The 20,260-nt window shown below is 40.3% G+C and overlaps 1 protein-coding gene across 1 annotated transcript in view; it reads left to right on the plus strand.

Annotated features, from left to right (window-relative positions):
• Positions 1-20,260, plus strand: part of MEGF11 (multiple EGF like domains 11) — an 80,899-nt gene that overhangs the window by 18,973 nt on the left and 41,666 nt on the right. The window lies entirely within an intron of this gene.

A 20,260-nucleotide genomic window follows, 5' to 3' on the forward strand; every position in this document is an offset into this window, starting at 1 on the left:
GAGGGTCAATAGAGGGATGCCAGCCCAATGGCAGAATTCCTATCAATTAGTAATCCAGAGTGTCATGGTCCTGGACGAAATCCCACCGTGGGGGGCCCTCTCCCCCTGGTAAGAACACCTACATCCAGGTGATATTGAGTGGGTGCGCAAGATCACCCCTGAGAGTAGGGTACAGTATGTTGGAGAGCCTTGGATTTGATTCAGGAGACCCAGCAGTCCTGCTTCCACCCAGCCCTCTGAGCTTGGGCCAGTGATGGTCTCTCTAGTATCCAGTTTCCTAATCTATAAAATGAAATCTCTCAGGCCCATTTCTTCCCGAGCCTTGTGTGCATCTTAGGGAAAAGAAGCTACTTATTTGTGACAGAGACCAAAATAGGGAGATTCAAAGTGTTTAGCTTTGGTAACAGTGAGAGAGTTTTACAAAATGATTTTATATATAATGTCTCGAGGCATTTTTAGCACCAGTCAATGGAGTCATTTCATTGAGGTACTGGCTGTCTGCCAGGGGAGCCATAACAGGAGGGGAAGGGAAGAACTGTGAAGGTAAAGAAGCAAAGTACAGGGCAGATAATCAATCCAGCCTTTAATGACAAAACCGCCTGTGATTCCCAGCCGAGCTCAGGGATGTTCCGGGGTCAGAGAGACTCCAACCCCTTCAGGATGGGACTTGTGGAAAGCTAGGCGCCCAGTGACTTATTTCCTGTTCATTGACTGAATGCACCCTCCCCTCCCCTGCAACTTCAGGGAACTTCACTGTTCCATCTGAGTCATCTCACTGTCGAGATTGCCAGAGGATCTGGGCTAAGACAGATTGCACGCTCAGCTACCCTGATGAAACCTGGCCGGCTCCTATCCATCTCCATCCTCCCGGCCCCATTCAGCCTCATTATACTTGAACGGGCTCGTCTGGAGTCCTCAGCTGGCAGTGTCTAAGCTAAGAGATGGGGGTGATTATGGGACAATGGATTGTCCTCCCTGGGTGTCTCTCAGCCTGTTGTCAGCTAGCCTGAGAAACATGGGAGGTCCTGAAGGGGCTGCATAAGGCCCTAACTGAAAGACATCTCACCTGCCAGGTGGGAGTTCCCAGGCTGCTCTGACATTTGGTCAAGTTCTGGCCGGGGAGGAGACCCCGCCATCAGGGCACATGGCCTCAGGTGGGGCCATCACTGCTCAGGGAGAATAATAGCCTCTAATCTGTGGCAATTGACTGGGCAGTTTAGTGGAAAGATCACTGGATTGGAAATTAGGACACCTGAGTTCTCATTTCAACTCTGCCACTAATTGGCTCTGTGACCTTGAGAACAAGTCCTCTGGGCTTTTGTTTTTTTCCAGATGGAATAGGATAATGATGCTTGCCCTACCGCCTTCACAGGGTTCTGACCATCAATAGATAATGATTTGTTTTAAGTTTCATTGTTGCCTTTTGCTTTTGTTCTCTGTCATTTCTCCTTATATTCCATATACTCTGAGCCGAACTTTTTTTTAGATTTCTTTTTAAATTTTTTGAGTTCTAAGTTCTCTCCCTTATTTCTACCCACAATTAAGAAAGCACTTGTGAAGTTATGCAAAACATTTCCATAAAAGCAAGTTGTGGGAAAAAAATAGATCTCTCACTCTAATGAAAATAAAAACCCTCAAGAAAAATTAAGTTGAGAGAGACAGAGACAGAGAGAGACAGAAAGAGAGAGAATACTTGACTCTCTAATCAGATACAATCAGTTTCTTTTCTGGGTACGGATAGGATTTTTCATCCTAAGTCCTTCCGAGTAGTCATTAAGCCCAACCTTTTAACAAAGACATTTAATCAAAGCTAACTGATACAGTAATGGTATCTGGGAGCATACAGCACCTTCCACATCCACAGCCTCATACCTCTCTCCTGAGAAGGGGGAGGTATGTCTCATTTTCAAATGAATTATTAATTGTGTTTTGCGTGTGATTGTGAGAACTTTGAAAAGTTCAGGGCACGGAGTGTGCATTGTGATTAACTACCCCATACAGAGGGGATGGGCAGTGAGACAGAGCCCTCAGAAATGGTCTAAATTGGTATTTCCACACACAAACACACCAAGAGAAGGGAGTAGGGTAGGACACCGATGTCAGACTCATCTACCTTATGCAGAAATCTGTTCCTGTCAAACCTCTGCCGAGAACCTTTCAGTGGTTTCCTAATGAGAAAAACTTACACTCCTTGGTCTGACATTTGAGACCAGCCTTTCCAGTTTCATCTCTTGAAACTCTCCTTCAGGAACTTCGAGTTCCAGTCACACTGAACCGTTTGCTGTCCCCTGCACCAGTGCTGACTGTCATAATTCTGTACCTCCTCTTTCTCTCCTGTCTGTCCCTAAGGCAAAGCCTCCCTCCTCCAGGGAGCCTTCCCTGAGCTTTGCAGTCAGTCATGACCTCCTCTCTGCCCCAGACCTCATGCAGCCTCCACCGGTTCTTTTATTCACTTTTAGAAAACTATAATACTAATTTTATTTGTGTCATGTTCTCACCTCATTAGACTAGATTTGCTTCTTAAGGACAAACCTCCTATCTATCTCCCCTTGTACTTAGTTCAATGCTCTGACTGCATTAGGGAGTTTATTTTTTTTATTAAAGCTTTTTATTTTTCAAAGCACATGCGTGGACAATTCTTCCAACATTAGCCCTTGTAAAACCTCCAACTTCCCCCTCTCCCTACCTCCTCCCCTAGATGGCAAGTCGTCCAATATATGTTAAACATAAATATTAAATCCAATAAATGCATACATATACAATTATCTTGCCACACAAGAAAAAAAAAGAGAAGCAAAATAAAATGCAAGAGAATGCTATCTTGTGATCCACACTCAGCTCCCACAGTCTCTCTCTGGGTGTAGATGGCTCTCTTCCTCACTGAACAGTTGGAACTAGTCTGAATCATCTCAATATTGAAGAGAGGCATGTTTCATTAGGTACTTTAAAAGCATATGTGGAGGTAACCAGGTGGTACAGTGGGTAGATCCCCAGCCCTGAAGTCAGGAGGACCTGGCCTCAGACACTTAACACTTCCTGGCTGTGTGATCTTAGGCAAGTCACTTAACCTAAGTTAAGTACCTCAGTTTCCTTAACTTTAAGATAAGGATGACAATATAATGCTGACCTGTCAGAGTTTCCGTGAATATCAAATGAAATATTTGTAAAGTGCTTAGCACAGTGCCTGGCAAATAGGAGATGTTTAATAAGTAATTTCTCACTCCCTCTCTACTTCCCTTTCTCCTTTATTTCTTTCTTTCCATCTTCCCTCCTCCATTCTCTCCTCTACCTTCCTTCCTTCTTCCCTTTTTCTTTCCCTTCCTCCCTCCTCATCCTTTCTCCCTTTCTTACTTCTTTCTTCCCTCTAATTTCTCCCTCCCTTTCTTCATCTCTCCCTTATTTCCTTCCTTCCATTTTCCCTCCTCCCTCTCTTCCTTCTTTTTCTCTCCCTTCCTCCCTCCCTCTCATCCTATCTCCCTGACTTTTTCTTCCCTTCAATCCCTCCCTCCCTCCTTCCCTCCTCCTTTCTTTCTCTTTCCCTTATTTCCTTCCTTCCATCTTCCCTCCTCCATTCCTTCTTCCCTCTCCTTTCCTTCTTCCCTTTTTTCCCCTTTCTCTCCTTCCCTCCATTTCTCACTCCCTTTCATGATCTCTCCCTTTTTTCCTTCTTTCTCCCTTTCAGTTCTTCCCTCCCTCCTTTCCTTTCTCCCTTCCTCTCTTCCTTACATCCTCCTTTGTAGCAATAAATCTATGCTTCTGTAATCAATTGACAAACAAGCCCAGGGCACTGAAAAAAGCAGCTGCCCTGATTCACAGTACTTAAGGGTCAGAGGAGTCAGAGTGAACAGTAATGTATTGACTGCAGTTTCTGTTTCCTAGGAGAAAATATAAGATGGGAGAGCAGGGAAAAGAGGAAGCTCTGTTTAATTGGGACAGAATGTATAAAGTGCAGTGGGCCAGCCTGGGCCAGGAGACCTGGATTCAAGTTCTGGCTGTGCTCCAAATTGATTTCATGATTTGGGCAAATCACTTAAATTTTCCATGCCTCAGTTTTCTCATCTTTAAAATGGAGACTGTAACTCCTTCTCAAAGAAAGAACGGTTGCAGAAGGCTGTGAGAGATGCCATGAGATGGGAGTTGTGAATAATAAGAATAATAACCAACACTGATCAGACCCCTGCCTTGTGCCAGGCACTGAACAATGTGTTTTACAGTTATCATCTTACTTTTATCCTACCTGATCCTCCCAGAAACCTGGGAAGTAGGTGCTATTATTCCTATTTTACAGATGAAGAAGCTGAGGCAAATTGAGTTTAAGTGGCTTGCTCAGGCTCACACAGCTAGGAGTCTGGTGTTTAGACTCCAGGCCCAGAGCTCTGGGTCCTATGGCCTTACTTAGCTACCTTAATGATTGAATTTCAGAAGAAGCTAAATGTTCTACAGATAGGAAAGATTGTTTTTATTAAGGGATGTCAGGCAAAGACAGGAATTTTTAAGCTCCTAGAGCTTATATCATCTACCACAGCATTATAATTACTGAAGTAGTTAAGAAAGATCAAACAGTTTTGCCTGGCATTCGAGACCCTCTATGATCTGATGGCACACTGCCAACCCAGCCTTATTTCTTGTTGTCAGAAAACTAAAAATTCAGAATGAACTGAGTCTGGAGGTGAATGGCAAGGATACCAGAAAGGGTTTGTTTTTTTTTAATCATGTTGGGGGGAAAAGAGAATCAAAGAAAAGTCAGGACACTGTAAACAACATTATTCATTCACTTCAGTTATATCCAACTCTCTGTGATCCCATTTCAGAATTTTTTTGGCAGAGATATTAGAATGGTTTGCCATTTCTTTCTATATCTCATTTTACAGGTTAGGAAACTGAGGCAAACAGGGTTAAGTGACTTGTCCAGGGTCACATATCTAATCAGGGCCTGAGATTTGAATTCAGATCTCCCTGACTCACCGTCCTAAGGTTATTGTATTAAATCTAAAAGAATGAAACTTATTTTGGGTAAATGTACTATTCTGTACTTTAATTTTAAAAAAATCTACAAGTCAAGGTTAGAAGATGCACAGCTAGAAAATATTTATGTGAAAAAAAATCTGAGGGTTTTTATGAATTAAGCTTAGTATTTGTCAGGATTGAAATAAAGCAGCAAAAAAAATTTTAACTCATGTAATCTTAGTCTACCTTAAAAGAAGGGAGCTAGAGTGTGGGAAGTGATCATTCTTTTCCTTGTGAGACCACATCCAGAGGATGGAGTTCAGTTTTGGGTGTGGCAATTTAGGAAGAACATCCTAAAACAGGAGGAAAACAAAAAGCATCTAGGGGTAGTGAGGGGTCTTGAGACCATGCCACAGGAAGATCAATTGGATGCTTAGCACGGAGAGAGAAGATTTAGGGAGAACATGATCGTTGTCAGCAAACATTTAAAGGATGCTCTGAGGGCACAAGGGGATGTCTGTGGATGAAACTATAAGCAGTGGGTGAATGTTTCATAGAGATTTTGATTGGATGTAAGGAAAAACTTAATGTTTCCTGGGGAAATAATGAGTTTCCCCACCTCCCATTTCTTGGAGATATATATATATATATATATATATATATATATATATATATATATATATATATAACTTTTGTTCCTTGACTTGGAGTGATTTTTAATAGGTGAGGTACCTGCCAACTCATATTCACATTCACCACATGCTTGATGCTCCAGCCAAACTGAACTATATTTCCAGTTACTGAAAAAAAATGTATATTCTCCTACCTCTGTACTTTTGTCCATGAATGTCCTTCTATCCTTTTCCTGTGAAATTCCTAACTATCCTCTGAAAGGCCAATTCAAATATTAGTTCATTTAACACATTATTTTATGTTATACCCACTATGAGACTGAAAACTCTAAGAGGCCAGGGGCCATATCATAAGCCCCTCAGGTGTCTCTTCCCTAAGGCAGTGCCCTTCCCATAATAAATTGCTTATATCCAAATTAATAAATACATTTTATTAAAGGTGATAGAATCAAAGGAGAAAAGGGGAAAGAGATCATAACAGGAAAGGCCATTTATGCACAAAGAGATTAAAGAACAAGAAGCTTAAAATGCCCTGGTGAAACTGGCTTCCTCTTACAGATTTCCCTTTTTACCCATCCCAAACAGATGGGGCTCTTTTAATTCAGAGCCGAGCCACTGGGCAGGGTATCAGGATTACTCATCCTCAGGAGTTGCCAATACACAGTCTCACTTTGGGGTACAGAGAGTCCCGTGTCTTTGAGGAAAACAAAGTTCCTGCTTGCCCAGGAACACTTAGGGGGTAGGGTGGGAAGGGAGGAATGCAATGAAGATTCCTAAAGTGTCCATGGAGCAGAGTAATCTGGATATTTGGTGTTTGGGGGAGGTGAGAATATTGGAGAAGTTAGGAAACTTTGTTTTCAGCCTTCCAACATTGGGGCAAGAAAATGTATACTTTTTAATTAAGTGGGTTATTAAAAACTTAATGTTGAACACTGATAAAATCAATTAAACTCTCTTAGTAATTAGAGAAGTGGGTACATTTTGTAAACTAGAAATAGAGATACTTTGCATCTCTGTTCCTTGATTTTATAATTTTAAAGTTGAGAAATGTGAGTAAGAGAGTGTAAAAATCACTTCCAACTTTTACATTCTGTAAACCTGAGTGGTACAAGGAGCTAATAGATGTGCAGCTTGTAAATCTTTGTGAATGGGAAGACCTGCCAGAGTTTTCATTCTTCTGGCATGGCCTTTTTAGATTTAGAATTGGGAGGGAGCTCAAGATAATCTAGTGCAACTTCATCTTCATTTTACAGTTGGAGAAAACAGGGTCTAGAGAAAGCTTGAGTAGCTTGCCTAGTTTCACACACTAATAAACATCTGGAATATCTAGCACCCTATCCACAATACCATGCCTTTTTGAGAACCCAGACATACCATAAATAGACATTGGATTAGTGTTCTTAGTACTCATGGAAATACCAATAGAAGATATAGTTGTAATGTGCTTTCATTTCAGGAATTTTCATTGTTTCAGCACTTTGGATAGTTCTGCTGACTCAGAGTCAACATATACTGACCTGAGACCTCCATCTTGCTCCTCAGCACTCAAATACTGAGATAAATTTGGTTCCCTATCGCCTCGGTTAGCCTATGAGCCGAGCTGAAACCTGGAGGAGGTGAGACAAGTCAGAACAAAGACCCTGTAATTCTTAGTTATGGCCTTCTTCCCATACTGTCTATGTAACTCGGGCAAAGGCTCTTCAGACAGTGCCATAGCTTTGACCATTTTCTGGTTAAAAAGGAAAAAAGATTTAGTTCAAGGCTCCTGCCCTGCTCCATCCTCCTGGAGCTAAGAGAGATTTCCTAGATTGGGAAAATTGAGTGAAGCTGGAAGAACTAACCAAGTCCCTCTCTGAAGGAAGAAAGAATGAGGTTACCAGATGGAAGCAACTACCCATGAACAGAGTCTGGTGGAGGCTGGAAGGGAGAAGGGAATGGGCTATTTCCAGCCATTAAGGATGGAGTGTTAAATCTTCTGCTCTCCTCATTGTCAAAAGAACAAGTAGTCAAAATGGGGTACAGTAACTCACAAGTCACTGTTTCTGAGCTCCTTGGGGGTAAATTGTCAGATGTTATTTGCCAGCTGGGTATTTTATACTGATAACTCCCCTGCTCTGGCTAGACCAACCATTTTGGGTAACTAGAAGGCCTTTCTAAACCTTCCATTTCTGTGATTCTGGGACAAGAAGGAGAGGGTAAGGGCAGAAAGGCACATGGATAAAGTCAAGTTTTTTCTGGACACAAGTCAGCTGCAACAGCCATCAGGCAAAACATGGACTTCCTTTAGCAGAAATAGGAGGGAGAAAACCACTCCCATTGTGTCCATTCCCATTCTTCCCTCCACTCTGGCCAGCTTTCCAGTTATTTGATGAAGGCCAGGCTCTGCACTGATGAATTCACCCTCTCGATTCCAGAACTAATTATGGCTGTTTCTGTGCCTTCCCTAGACATCATCCATCTTGGCAAAGACCATCTTTATTTCCCAGAACGTCTTCCCCCCTCTCATCCCACTGCGTGTACTGAGTGCAGGGGGTTAGCTGGGGGTGGCTGGCAGATAAGGGTCAGCAGAGCCATTCCTCAACTTCAAATGCTCTCCGTCAGCTCCACCACTGGTAAAGAGGGTGGGGAGGAAGACAAGAGAGGGAATGATTCCCCAACCCCCCAACTGGGCTCAGAGGCTATATTTCACCCCTGGATGACAGAGTTTCTATTACCTTAAAGGGCTCATCTATTTATGCCGCAATTTTTTGAAACCCTGTCCACTGTTATTGAACCCTACACGCTGGCGAAGGGAGCCAGTGCTTCATCACCCAAATGAACAAATTCATTTAGACATTTTTCTTTTTTCTTTTATGCCATTGGTAGTTTGGACCACTAGGTCTAAGAGAAGAAGAAAGGGATCTAAGAAACATGGATTGGGACTGTGGCATGAAAATACTATTCTGAAAAGCAATGATTCACTTTTTCTACAAGATCCCCAAAATCTTTTAGATACCCCTTTCTTGCTCCTTTCCTCTCATTTTGACTACAGTACGCAGCCACTGGCACAATGCCTGGCACATTGTAAGTAGGTGCTTAATAAATATTTCTTTATTGATATGAATTGATATAATGACTGCCTCAGTTTGACAACTGAGTTCTAGTCAGAATAGGGGTAAAAGTCAATTCTTGATTATATTCATTATATATTATAGATATGTATATAAATATATAAATTTGCTTTCCCAATTTTATTTTTCTTAGTATAAGCATCATATAATGTTTGATTTGGAAGAGGCCTTAAAGGTCAGGTAGCCCAGCATATCCCAAACTTTTTAAAGGGTAGGGTAGGCACAGAAAGTTTTCTAAAACTCAATAGTGGCTCCATAACTGAGTGGTTGCCCATCAGTTGGAGAATGAATATGAATGTTATGGAATATTATTGTTCTGTAAGAAATGACCAGCAGGATGATTTCAGAAAGGCCTGGAGAGACTGACATGAACTGATGCTGAGTGAACTGAGCAGGAACAGGAGATCATTATACATGGTAACAGCAAGATTATATAATGATCAATTCTGATGGACGTGGCTTTTTTCATCACTTAAGGTGATCAGGCCAGTTCCAATGATCTTGTGATGGAGAGAGCCATCAGCACCCACAGAGAGGAACTGAGTGTGGATCACAACATGGTATTTTCACTCTTTTTGTTGTTTGCTTGCATTTTGTTTTCTTTCTCATTGTTTTTACCTTTTTGATCTGACTTTTCTTGTGCAGTATGATAATACTGGAAATATGTATAGAAGAATTACACATGTTTAACATATATTGGATTGCTTCCTGTCTAGGGGAAGAAGGGGAAGGGATGGAAGGGAGGGAGAGAGAAAAAAATTTGGAACACAAGGTTTTGCAAGGATGAATGTTGAAAATTATCTATACATAGGTTTTGAAAATAAAAGGCTTTAACTTAAAAAAAAAGAAAAAGAAACTTAGCTGGAAAAAAAAATAAATGAAACCTCTTACCAAAGGAAAAAAAAAGAAAAGAAAAGGATACTTTTAGACCCAATAATCCCATTATTGGAAATTTCCTGAAGAATGTTATTTTAAAAGCAAGAATAAATCTATTTGACCAAAGATTTAAAAAAAAAAACAGACAATGGGCTCTATGAGGAAAAGAAAAGTTCATGACATTTTTACCCTCTAAAATATCCATCATGGATAGAGAGCTAGACAAGTGTCAGGGAAACTTAGGTTCAAGTACCACCTTTGGCATCTATTAATTGGGTCACTTTGAGCAAATCATTTAATTTCTCGGTACTCCTGGTTACTGTCCAAGACCGTCTATAACATATATGTATCAGTCTGCATTGGTAGAGTGAATTTACCAGTGACCTATAGTTCTAACCCAATAAATATATATAATAGATATGTGCACATATAATATAGGCACATATATAATTTATATACATAAATTACATATAAAAAATATTTAGGATAGGCAATAATTATTCACCATAAAAATGGATTTAATTTCCCCTACTAAGATCCAAAATTTCCCAGATGCCCTCTAATCTGAGGTATCTCATATCTATAGATCAACATTTAGGGTTCCCCTTAGTATACTTTGAGACCCCAAGTATTCCACAATTAAGTTAGTTTGAGGAACACTGATTTTACAAACTAAACAACAGTAGAAATGGTTTGCCTGTGGTCACAAAACTAGATCATGGAAAAGTCTGATGGAAGAGTATTAATGTTTCCCAAAAATTATATTTCCTTTCCAATCCCCACTCCTTCATTTGATGTTTCTTAGCTTAATACCTACTGTTGGCTCAAGAGGAAACCACCCTGGGACTTAAACACAAGCAAACAAAAAAATTACATTTAATTTGCAAAGTGAAGAACTAAAATTTTGTTTCATTTCACTAAAGGCTGAATTTGGTTCTCCCTCACTGAGTCCTTATGGTTTGTAGAACTTTACTAATGGAAAACTGCTGACTGTATTTTACAAAAAGGGAAAAAAAAGCTCATCTCTTTCCCTGACCTCTACTCTCAAATGTTCTTATTAGTGCCTTTAATTACCAGAAGCTGGTCCTCCCCTGCCACTAGTCCTGTGAATACAGGAGTATGTAAGGATTATGAAAAGAAATAGTCTAAGATGAAGTAAGTTTGGTGATGATGGCACTGTGGTTCTGGAGGGCACAAGGGAAATGGAAGGACAGAGCCAGATAAGGACTTGGGAGGGAGAGAGCCATTTATTTTTTGTATTCACAGAAACCCAGATACCTTTGGAACACAACCTTCCTAGGTACCCTTCTCTCATCTCCCATCCCAGCTCCTTTCCCCCACCACTTCCAGATCCTCTGGTTCCAGTCATCATACATTTAGAACTACCAAGCACTTTATGAACTACTGAGTCTGATCCCTTCATTTTACAGAAGAGGAAACTGGGGCAGAAAGAGTTAAGTGATTTTACCCGGAATCACAAAGCTAGTCAGCATCTGAGTCACAATTTGAACTCAGATCTTCTTGATTCCAAGTCTAGTGCCCTATCCACTGTGCCATGCTAGATCTCAATTCAGTATCTTTTCTTCCTGTGTGGTTTACACTGTCATGATAGATCATATGAAACATATGTAAAGTGCTTTGTAAACCCAATGTATGAGTGTTAGCTGTCATTATGCTTATAAATCAGCCAATCCAGAAACTGGGGCCAATTATCTACAGGCTCAAGATCATTCTCTTTCCTTTTTGTTGAAGTCCCAAACCTGGCTCAGTCTTTCCTCTCAACTCCAAACTTTGCTCACAACCCATCTTATACATAGTTGCTAATTTTATTTTAAAAATTGAACCTTATTTTATTTTCAGACCTGAATTTTCTCCTTCCCACTCGCCTCTCCCCCCACCTTCCCACTCAGATGAGAAAGCAAGAAAAACAAAATCTCATTTAGAAATGTGAATAATCAAACAAATGAAATTATTTTATTGGCCATGTCCAAAAAAGATATGTCTTAATTTGCAATCTCAGTTCATCACTTCTCAATCAGGAATGGTAAGCACGTATCATCTCTTCCAAAATTGTGGGGTCATTTTTAGTGTGTTTGATATTTCCCAATTTCATGTAAAAGATTTTAGTATTAATTTTTTTAAATTAAATTTTAAATTCTCTCCTTTCCTCCCCTTTCACACCTCTTGAGAAGCAATGCATTATATTGATTGTACATGTGAAGTCATACAAAACACATTTCCATATTTTTAGTGACATTTTCCATGTTAGTAATAAAACATACACATTCCCCCAAAACAAGAAAAATAAAGATTGAAAAAGATGCTCAGACATTGAATTGTATTGAAAAGATGCTCAGAATTGAAACTGAAACTGAGTTTCAGTTCTCTCTCTCTCTCTCTCTTTCTGTTTCTCCCTCTCCATCCCCCACCCCCAGATGGATAACATTTTTCATCGTGGATTTTTTGGAATTGTCTTAGATGTCTTAGACTAGTGTATCTAAGTATTTCACAGTTGATTGCTGTTACAATATTGTTGTTACTATGTACATTATTCTCCTGTTTCTATTCATTTCATGTTTGCATCAACTCATATAAGTCACTTCAGGTTTTTCTGAAACTTTTCTATCATTTCTTATAACACAATTATATTCCATTGCAATCATATAGCACAATTTGTTCAGCCATTTCCCGGTTGAGAGGCATCTCTTCAATTTTCAATTTTTTGCTACCACAAAAGAGTTACTACAACTATTTTTGTATAGTAAGATCCTTTTTCCTTTACTTTTTAAAAATAATATTTTATTTTCCTCCCCAATTACATGTAAAAATAGTTTTTTTTAACAATAGTTTTTTAAAGTTTTGAGTTCCAAGTTACATCCTTCCTACCTTTTCTTCCCCTGAGACAATATATAAATTGAGATATGTGTGTGTTATACATATTATTAGTCATTGTGCAGAAGAAAACCAAAATTTAAAAAAAGTAGAAAATAGTGTGTGTTTCAGTCTGTATTCAGATGCCATCAGTTCTTTCTCTAAAGATGGATAGCATTTTTTTTTTATCATTACTCTTCTGGGATTATCTTGGATCATTGAATTGCCAAGAAGAGCTGTCATTCACAGTTGATCATCATACAATATTGCAACTTTTACTCTGTACAATGTTTTCTGAATCCTGTTCATTTTGTTCTGCATTATTTCATGTAAGTCTTTCCAGGTTTTTCTGAAATCATCCTCATCATAACTTTACAGCATTAACAATTGCCAAACCTCTTGTTCCAATTTTTCACCTCTTACCCCCCACCCCCTCCCCTAGATGGCACATCCTCATCATTTTTAATAGCACAATAATATTTCATTACAATCACATACCACAAAATTTATCCAGTCATTTCTCAGTTGTTGGACATCCCCTCGGTTTTCATTTCTTGGCCACCACAAAAATAGCTGATATAAATATTTTTATTCAAATAAATCCTTTCCTACTTTTTTAATCTCTTTGAGATACAGACCTAGTAGCGATGTTGCTGGATCAAAAAGTATGTGCAGTTTTATAGCTCTTTAGGCATAGTTACAAATTGTTCTTCAGAATGGTAGGATCGGTTCACAACTTTACCAACAGTCCCAATTTTTCAACTACCCCTTCAGCTTTTGTCAATTTCTTTTTCTATCATGTTAGCCGATCTGATAGGAATGAGATAGTAGCTCAGTGTTTTTTTTTTTTTTTTTTGCATTTCGTTAATCAGTAGTAATTTAGAGCATTTTTTCATGTGATTGTTGATAGTTTGAATTTCTTCTAAAAACTGTTCATATTCTTTGACCATTTATCAATTCAGAATGTTTCATACTTTTTATAAATTTGGCTTAGTTCCCTACATATTTGAGAAATAAGGCCATTATCAGAGAAATTTGCTATAAATTTTCCCCAGTTTTTCATCTTCCTTCTGATTTTGGTAGCATTAGTTTTGTTTGTGCAAAACCTTTTTAATTTCATGTAATCAAAATTATCCATTTTACTTCCCTCTATCTTTTGGGGGGCCATAAACTTCATTAATTCTTATAGCACAATAGTATTTTATCACATTCAATTGCTACAACATTCATTTCTTAGTTGATGGACATCTTTCAATTTCCAAGTCTTTGCAACCATAGAAAGAACTGCTTTCATTTTTTTTTTTTTTTGTACATATGACTTCTTTTCCTCTTTCTTTTATCTCTTTAGATCTGCTGGTAGTATTGCTGGGTCAAAGAATATTTACAGTTTAATAATTTTTTGAGCATAGTTCCAAATTGCTTGCTAGGAGCTGGAACAAATCACAGCTCCATCAATAATGTACTAGAGTAACTTCCAAATTGATTTTCCTAAAATACTGGTCTGATCATGCTACCTTCCTGCTCAAAAACTTTGCAGATACTATATTGCCTCCAGGATAAAATACAAACTCCACAATTTGACTCCAACCAGTGTTTCCCATCTTAACATTATTCTCCTCCAACACTCAGCATCATAAGCTTCCTTTTGTTTCTCATTTATAACATTCCATTGCTAATGTCTGTGACCTTGTACACAGTCTGCCCTCCAAGTCTGGAATGAACTCTTTCCTTTTCTGCACCTCTTGGAATCCTCAACTACATTCAAGGCTTAGCTCTGTCTTTCAGTTGTTAACACTTCCCCTAACTTACCTTTAATTTATTCATATTTTGTATTTATTTATATGTTTCCACCCTTCTCTTCCCTAACTTTGATTGAATGTAATCAATTTAAGAGCTGAGATTGCTTTTTTTTCTTTATATTTTTAACATCTAGTACAATGCCTGATACATAATAAATGCTTACTGAAAAGAATTTTTATGTTGATGTATTCATCAACCTCAACTCTTATGAACTTGGCTTTCACTCCTCCTCAGCCATCCTCTTGATCTTGTCATTGCCCTCAAGTATCCTACTTTCATGATACAGAAATCTAAAATTTCTCTATCTTACCCTAAGGTCTTAGTCTTCAATCTCTCGCTGTACCTCAACCTTCATCTATGTCCAGACACCTCTCCAACCCCCCCAACTGCTTTTCCCTCTTCCTAGTCTCTTAGGTCATCTGCTGTTCTAGTTTCGTACTTCCTCCTCCTCAATCATTACCCCAAGGCCAACCAATCAACTGTATACTATCCTCAGTTCTCAAATTTTTTGCCTGCTTCTCTTGCCATCTCTGCCAAATCTCAGCCCTGGAGTACTTCCACCATCTACCTTTATTTGCTCCTATTTATGTGCTATTGAACAACAGAAAAAAAAATCACATGAGACAGCCACCTAAGTCCTCCAAAAATTTATGCTATTTAAGGCTATGCAAGGATCAATGTTGAAAAATTATTCATCCATATGTTTTGAAAATAAAAAGTTTTAATAAAGAGAGAGAGAGAGAGAATATGCCTAAGGGGTCACAAGGAGTAGGACATGAATGACTGAAAAATAGCAACAATACCGGTCAAATTTTGTTGACAGAATTAAATATACATCAATCATCTTTCAATAGATTGTTGGAGAGAATGTAAATAAGGACAACATTTTAGGAGAGAAGTTATCTACCAAAAAAGAGGGAAAGCATACTTTAATTTTTTTTCAATTAACAAGAAATATTTTTTTCTCCTCTCACTGGAATAAATAAAAAAAGAATACCTCTGTAAAAAAATATAAACAAGGAAAATAAATTTTCCACATTTAAAAAAACTCATAAATTTATGCTATCTAATTGCCATTGGGCATCAAGGCAAGGTTTTTTCTGAGCTAATTATATACATTAAAGAACTTGCACAAAAACAGACATAGGGATTGAATCTGTGATTTCATTGATATAGGGCAGTCCTAGCTAAAGATACTCCTTCTATCAATGTAAACCATGATAAAAACGCTGTCAGTCTCCACAGAGAGCACACTAATGGAATCTGACTGTTTGTTGAAGCATCCTTTTTTACATTTTTAACTTCCTCTTTTTGGGGAATGTGGTCTCTGTACGTTCTTTTCAGATGCTGTGCTAGACTCTGGAGTACCAACACAAAAATGAAACATTTCCTTCAAGGAACTTACCTTCTATCAGGGGAGCAGCTCTTAGCGACTGAATTATGCACCCGAGTGCTGGAAACAGGGAGTGCTTTGGGCTATGTTGTAAATTGTCTGAAGTCTTCCACAGAAGGAACAAAAAAAGGCTGAGCTGGGCCACAGCCGTGGGGAGCTTTCTGAGCCCTTCCCTGGTTAAAAAGAGTTACCTACGGCACTTAAGGAAATGAGTGGCCCAGGCCGCCCAGCCAGCCTGGGTGCCAGGATGGACTTAGATCCTGTGTCCAGCCTAGGCCGGGCTCTCACACGGACACGCCCTCAAGCACCCAGACACAAGCCGTATGTACACACAAACTCATGTTCTCCTGACACCAGTGAGATAGGGTTTAATCCAGGTAACAGAGGGTTTTTTTACTGGTGGGCTAGGTGGAGTACTTGAGCAGATCAGGCCTTTAGGAAGATCACTTTGGCTGCAGCCTGAAGGATGGACTGAAGTGAGACTCGGGCAAGGAGCCAGTGAGGAGGCAACTCTTACAAGTCCTCGTGAAAAGTGCTGAGGGCCTGAAGGAGGGGGGTAAATAGAGAGGAACAAACATGGAGCTAGAAATCATTTGTCTACTTGGGGCAATAGGTAGTAAGGGCCCGAGCTGACCCCAAGATTGCAAACAGGTGATACTTGGCACAAAACAGGGAAGTTTGGAGTGTTGTGCCACAGTTCCCTTTTAATGTCCTGACCCAGTTTCTATAATTATCCTATTTAGTTATTCTGCCTCAGGTTATAACCTTTCCCTCTTAATGTTTGAGATAAAGGTTTTATATCTTTAGGCTATAATCATTCCTTCTTAATGTTTGATGGGTTAAAGGTCTTGATCCATTTTAGATATCAGAATATCAGTAACCTCTCCAGTACCTCCTTCCATTGTGTCATCCTAGGTGCTCCCCCCATTAGGTCATCCCCATCCAGGTACCTCCCCCATTATGTCATTGTTCTTGTTTTATCCTATAAAAGAATCTTGTTATCCAACATTCAGGGTTAGATTCTTTGAGACTATAATCTCCTTCAGCCCTGAGACCAAACATCAATCATTTGGTCCCAGTAATCTCTCCATTTAATAAGCTATTAAATTGTTCTCTAATCTCTGTTTTGCTCAGTTTCTCCAGCATTACAGGAGGAGATAGAATAATAACATATTATACTGCAAACCATGTGACTTCTGTGACTCCCCCATAACAAAAGTGGAGAGAGGGCTCTTACTCTCAGGCCACTACTGTGATCCACAACCTTCCCTGATCTGGGATGGGGATCTTAGGAGATACCCATAACCTTAGGAGCTGGGGAAGATTTCTCCAATAACACCTGTCCAACTGCTGCAAGTTGGTGCCCAGACAGTGCTTGGGTTCTGACCTTCTCCAAATGCAAGGAGGAAAAAAAAAACGAAAAGTTTGAGTAATAGAGGGTTGGCAGCAGAACAGGGAACATGTAGGGAGATAAGGATGAGTGGGATTATGTTAGAGACAAGCTGGAATTCAGTCTATCTTCCAACCTCTGAAAAACTGACCACACAACCCGTAGGAGTCAGTCTCTGGCCTTCCTGGAAACAAATCACAGCTTCCTAGGGGTCCAAGACCCATTTTGAGATTCCTGCCATAAGCCACCCTCAAAAAGTTGCACAGCAAGTTGCAATACGTACTGATGGAGATCTTTTCCACTGAGTTCCCTAAACCAATGAAATAATGTCTGGTTAAGAAAAAAAAAAAAGTTTTTTAAAATAATTCTACAACCTTGGTTGTAGAAGGAAGCTTCTGAGCCAAACCTTAAAGAAAGCAGAGACTCTAAGAGACAAAAGGTAAGGAGGGAATGCATCCTGCACTTGGGGGAGATAGCTTGTGCAAGGATACAGAGGGTAGGTGGATGACAACCAGCCAGCCTGAATGAAACATAGAGGGAACGAAGAGGAAGAGGTTATAATAAGCCCTGAATGATAGACTGGAGCAGAATTGTCAAGGACAATAATAGCTGATATTTAAGGTTTACAAAGTGCTTTATATGAGTTATCTCGTTTGATGAGAGACAGAGATAAGGAGAGAGGTGTGGATATTCTGATCCCTATTTTATAAGCCATCAAGCACCAGAGGAAGAATCTGTACCCCCAACTCCTTCCCTCCCCACCTCCCTCCCCCCAGTAATGAAGCTTCATTCCCTACCCGGCCTCTTCCTCCCGTGTTATCTTTAGCACCAATAAGCCCATCTGCAGGGAGTAATTAGTAACACCCGCAGAGGAAAGGATTCCTGCCAGAGGACATGATTATGACTAGAAAACTAAAGATGTTGCAGGGAAAGGTCATGAATAAATTACTCAGGTTAGGGGCAGAGAAGAAAAACTAATAAAAAAAAGAAAGTTCAAAGTTTCATCTCCCTGTTAATGGGCATAAGAGACACAAGTTAATTCCATGGCAGCAGAACTAAAGAAATTAGGATGTGTCTCCTCTACTAGTATGTATATCCCAAGGGAATGTTGGGGTGGGGATTACAACAGGGAATGATGTGAGGTTCCTTAGGTGGGAAAGTGAAGGTTCTGGCCTGGCATAGTTAGAGCATGAGTTCTGAATATGTTTCCTCATGTGTAAAATAGGAAAATTATCAAATAAGATAATGTATGTAAAGCACTTTGCAAGCCTTAAAGGTCTAACTATCTATAGTCTTTAAGGCTATAAATATGGCTCCTTAAAAGGCTGGCTATTATTATCTTTAAGCTTTTTTTTTCTATCTAGCTACCTAGTTTGTAGTTACCCTGAGTGGGGATGGAGGGGCATCGAACCGTCCATGTTCTCCCATCAGCCGTACGTGGGCATTGGCTCCCTATGTGAAAAGTGCTTGGCCAGGGTTAAACCCTGAACTCCATATTGGAGAAATAGGGCAAAAACTGGATTATCCCCTTCCCCATCAAATCCAGGACCTCAGCTTAATTTCACTGGTCTGTAAACACTGAGCTCCTCTGCCATGAACCTTTCACAAGGACACAAACCTGGGGACGGGCGCCAAGCTGCATGGGGTGGGCCCTTGTTAAATCATTAGTCTTATATGGGCCTTGGGAAGGGGTTTCAGGATACTGAAAACCAAGGATGAAGGATGCTCCCTTCTCGCCTATCTCCCCCAGATTTGGAGGCTATGGCCATTCTACTGCCTTGTGGATCTCCATTCTGTAGGCTCCTCTGATCAGGTCCCAGGGAAGGGGCCACCCAAAGGCTTCAGGCATTACTGATCCCCCTGAACCTCCTGCTTTGCTAAGGGGCCCAGCATGGCTGCTATTGAACCTGTTCTCTGAGGCTTCTGGGACTAACTCGGCACATTCCAGGACCCTTACTAAGTAGGGTAACATGTCTAGTTCTAGGATCTGAGCAGGAGAAAAGGAGAAAATCCTTTGGGATTCCAACTTAAAAAAAAAAAATGCTGAGGCCTGTGGTGGGCTGCCAGTCTATTGATCCCTAAGCTGCCTGCAATTTTTCTGAAGGAGAATCCTATTGGCTTTATATCCTCAGCCTTATTTACCTTTGGTTTGTAATTGTTTTTTAATGATTCTGTGATCAATAAGTGATTGTATTTATCTCAGTGTTTAATGCTTGCTGTTTCTGTTCTCAAAACTAACCCTGGCTTTTGGGAGCTCTGCAGTATTGGGGGAGGACTGAGAGCCAAAGGTCATAACTAAGTTAAATTTAGCTATGGACCCCAGGGGGCACTTGTTCCTCCTTCTCCCTCTCTTTATCCCTCTCTCTCCTACTTTCTTTTCTTCTCTATTTCTCTCCCCTTTCTTCCTCCTTCCTCACTTCTTTTTGCTCTCTCCCTTGCTCCCTCCCCTCCTTCCCTTTATTATTTTCCCTTCCTTTCCCTCTCTCTCAGTTTCTCTCTCTCCCACCCCATTTTCCTGTCCCCCACCCACCGAATCATAGTCCCACGTTATCATCGCCACTAATTCCCTCCCAGAAAAAGTTTACACCAGGTCAGCGAGACTGTTCTCTGTTCTGTTGCTGCCCTAGTTGGATGCAGATTGCACAGACTCATGGACATCAGTCTAAGAAGAGATGAAATGGTCATAGCCTTTTTTCCTCCAGGGAAGCTATAACAAAGGGAAGCTCCCACCACAGAGCATGTACCCTATACGTGCCATTATCCATCATGGGCAGAGCAGTATTTACAGAGCTCCCACACACACCCCATGTATACCACACATGTCCAAGCAGAACGGTGTTAGCCTGGAAGGAATGTCAGAGAGCTGCTTGGATTCTCTTGTAGACAAAGAGGCAAATATGGCATAGAGGAAAGAGCAGTGCATTTAAAGACAAAAGAATTGGGTTCACACCCTGACTCTGACCCTTGGGAGCAGCTGCACTAGGGAATGAGTAGCTTTTCACCTCTAAGGACTTTGCCTTTTTATCCAGGTAAGGGAGACAGCAAGCCTTGGGCTTTTGCAGAAAGTGTTTATAGGCTGAAAGTGCCAGAGAACCTCTAGAATATTATTATTAAGGACTGACTGACCAGGCCAGGATCCTTGGTGGGAGTGGGTGGGCGAGTGCCGGTCCCCGGGGCGCATTGCTATCCCGTTTGCTCTGTACCTTCCCCACACAGCATGGCCATCTCTCACCTCGGTATT

Source organism: Sarcophilus harrisii, chromosome 2 (assembly GCF_902635505.1).
Source record: "Sarcophilus harrisii chromosome 2, mSarHar1.11, whole genome shotgun sequence".
Taxonomy (NCBI): Eukaryota; Metazoa; Chordata; class Mammalia; order Dasyuromorphia; family Dasyuridae; genus Sarcophilus; species Sarcophilus harrisii.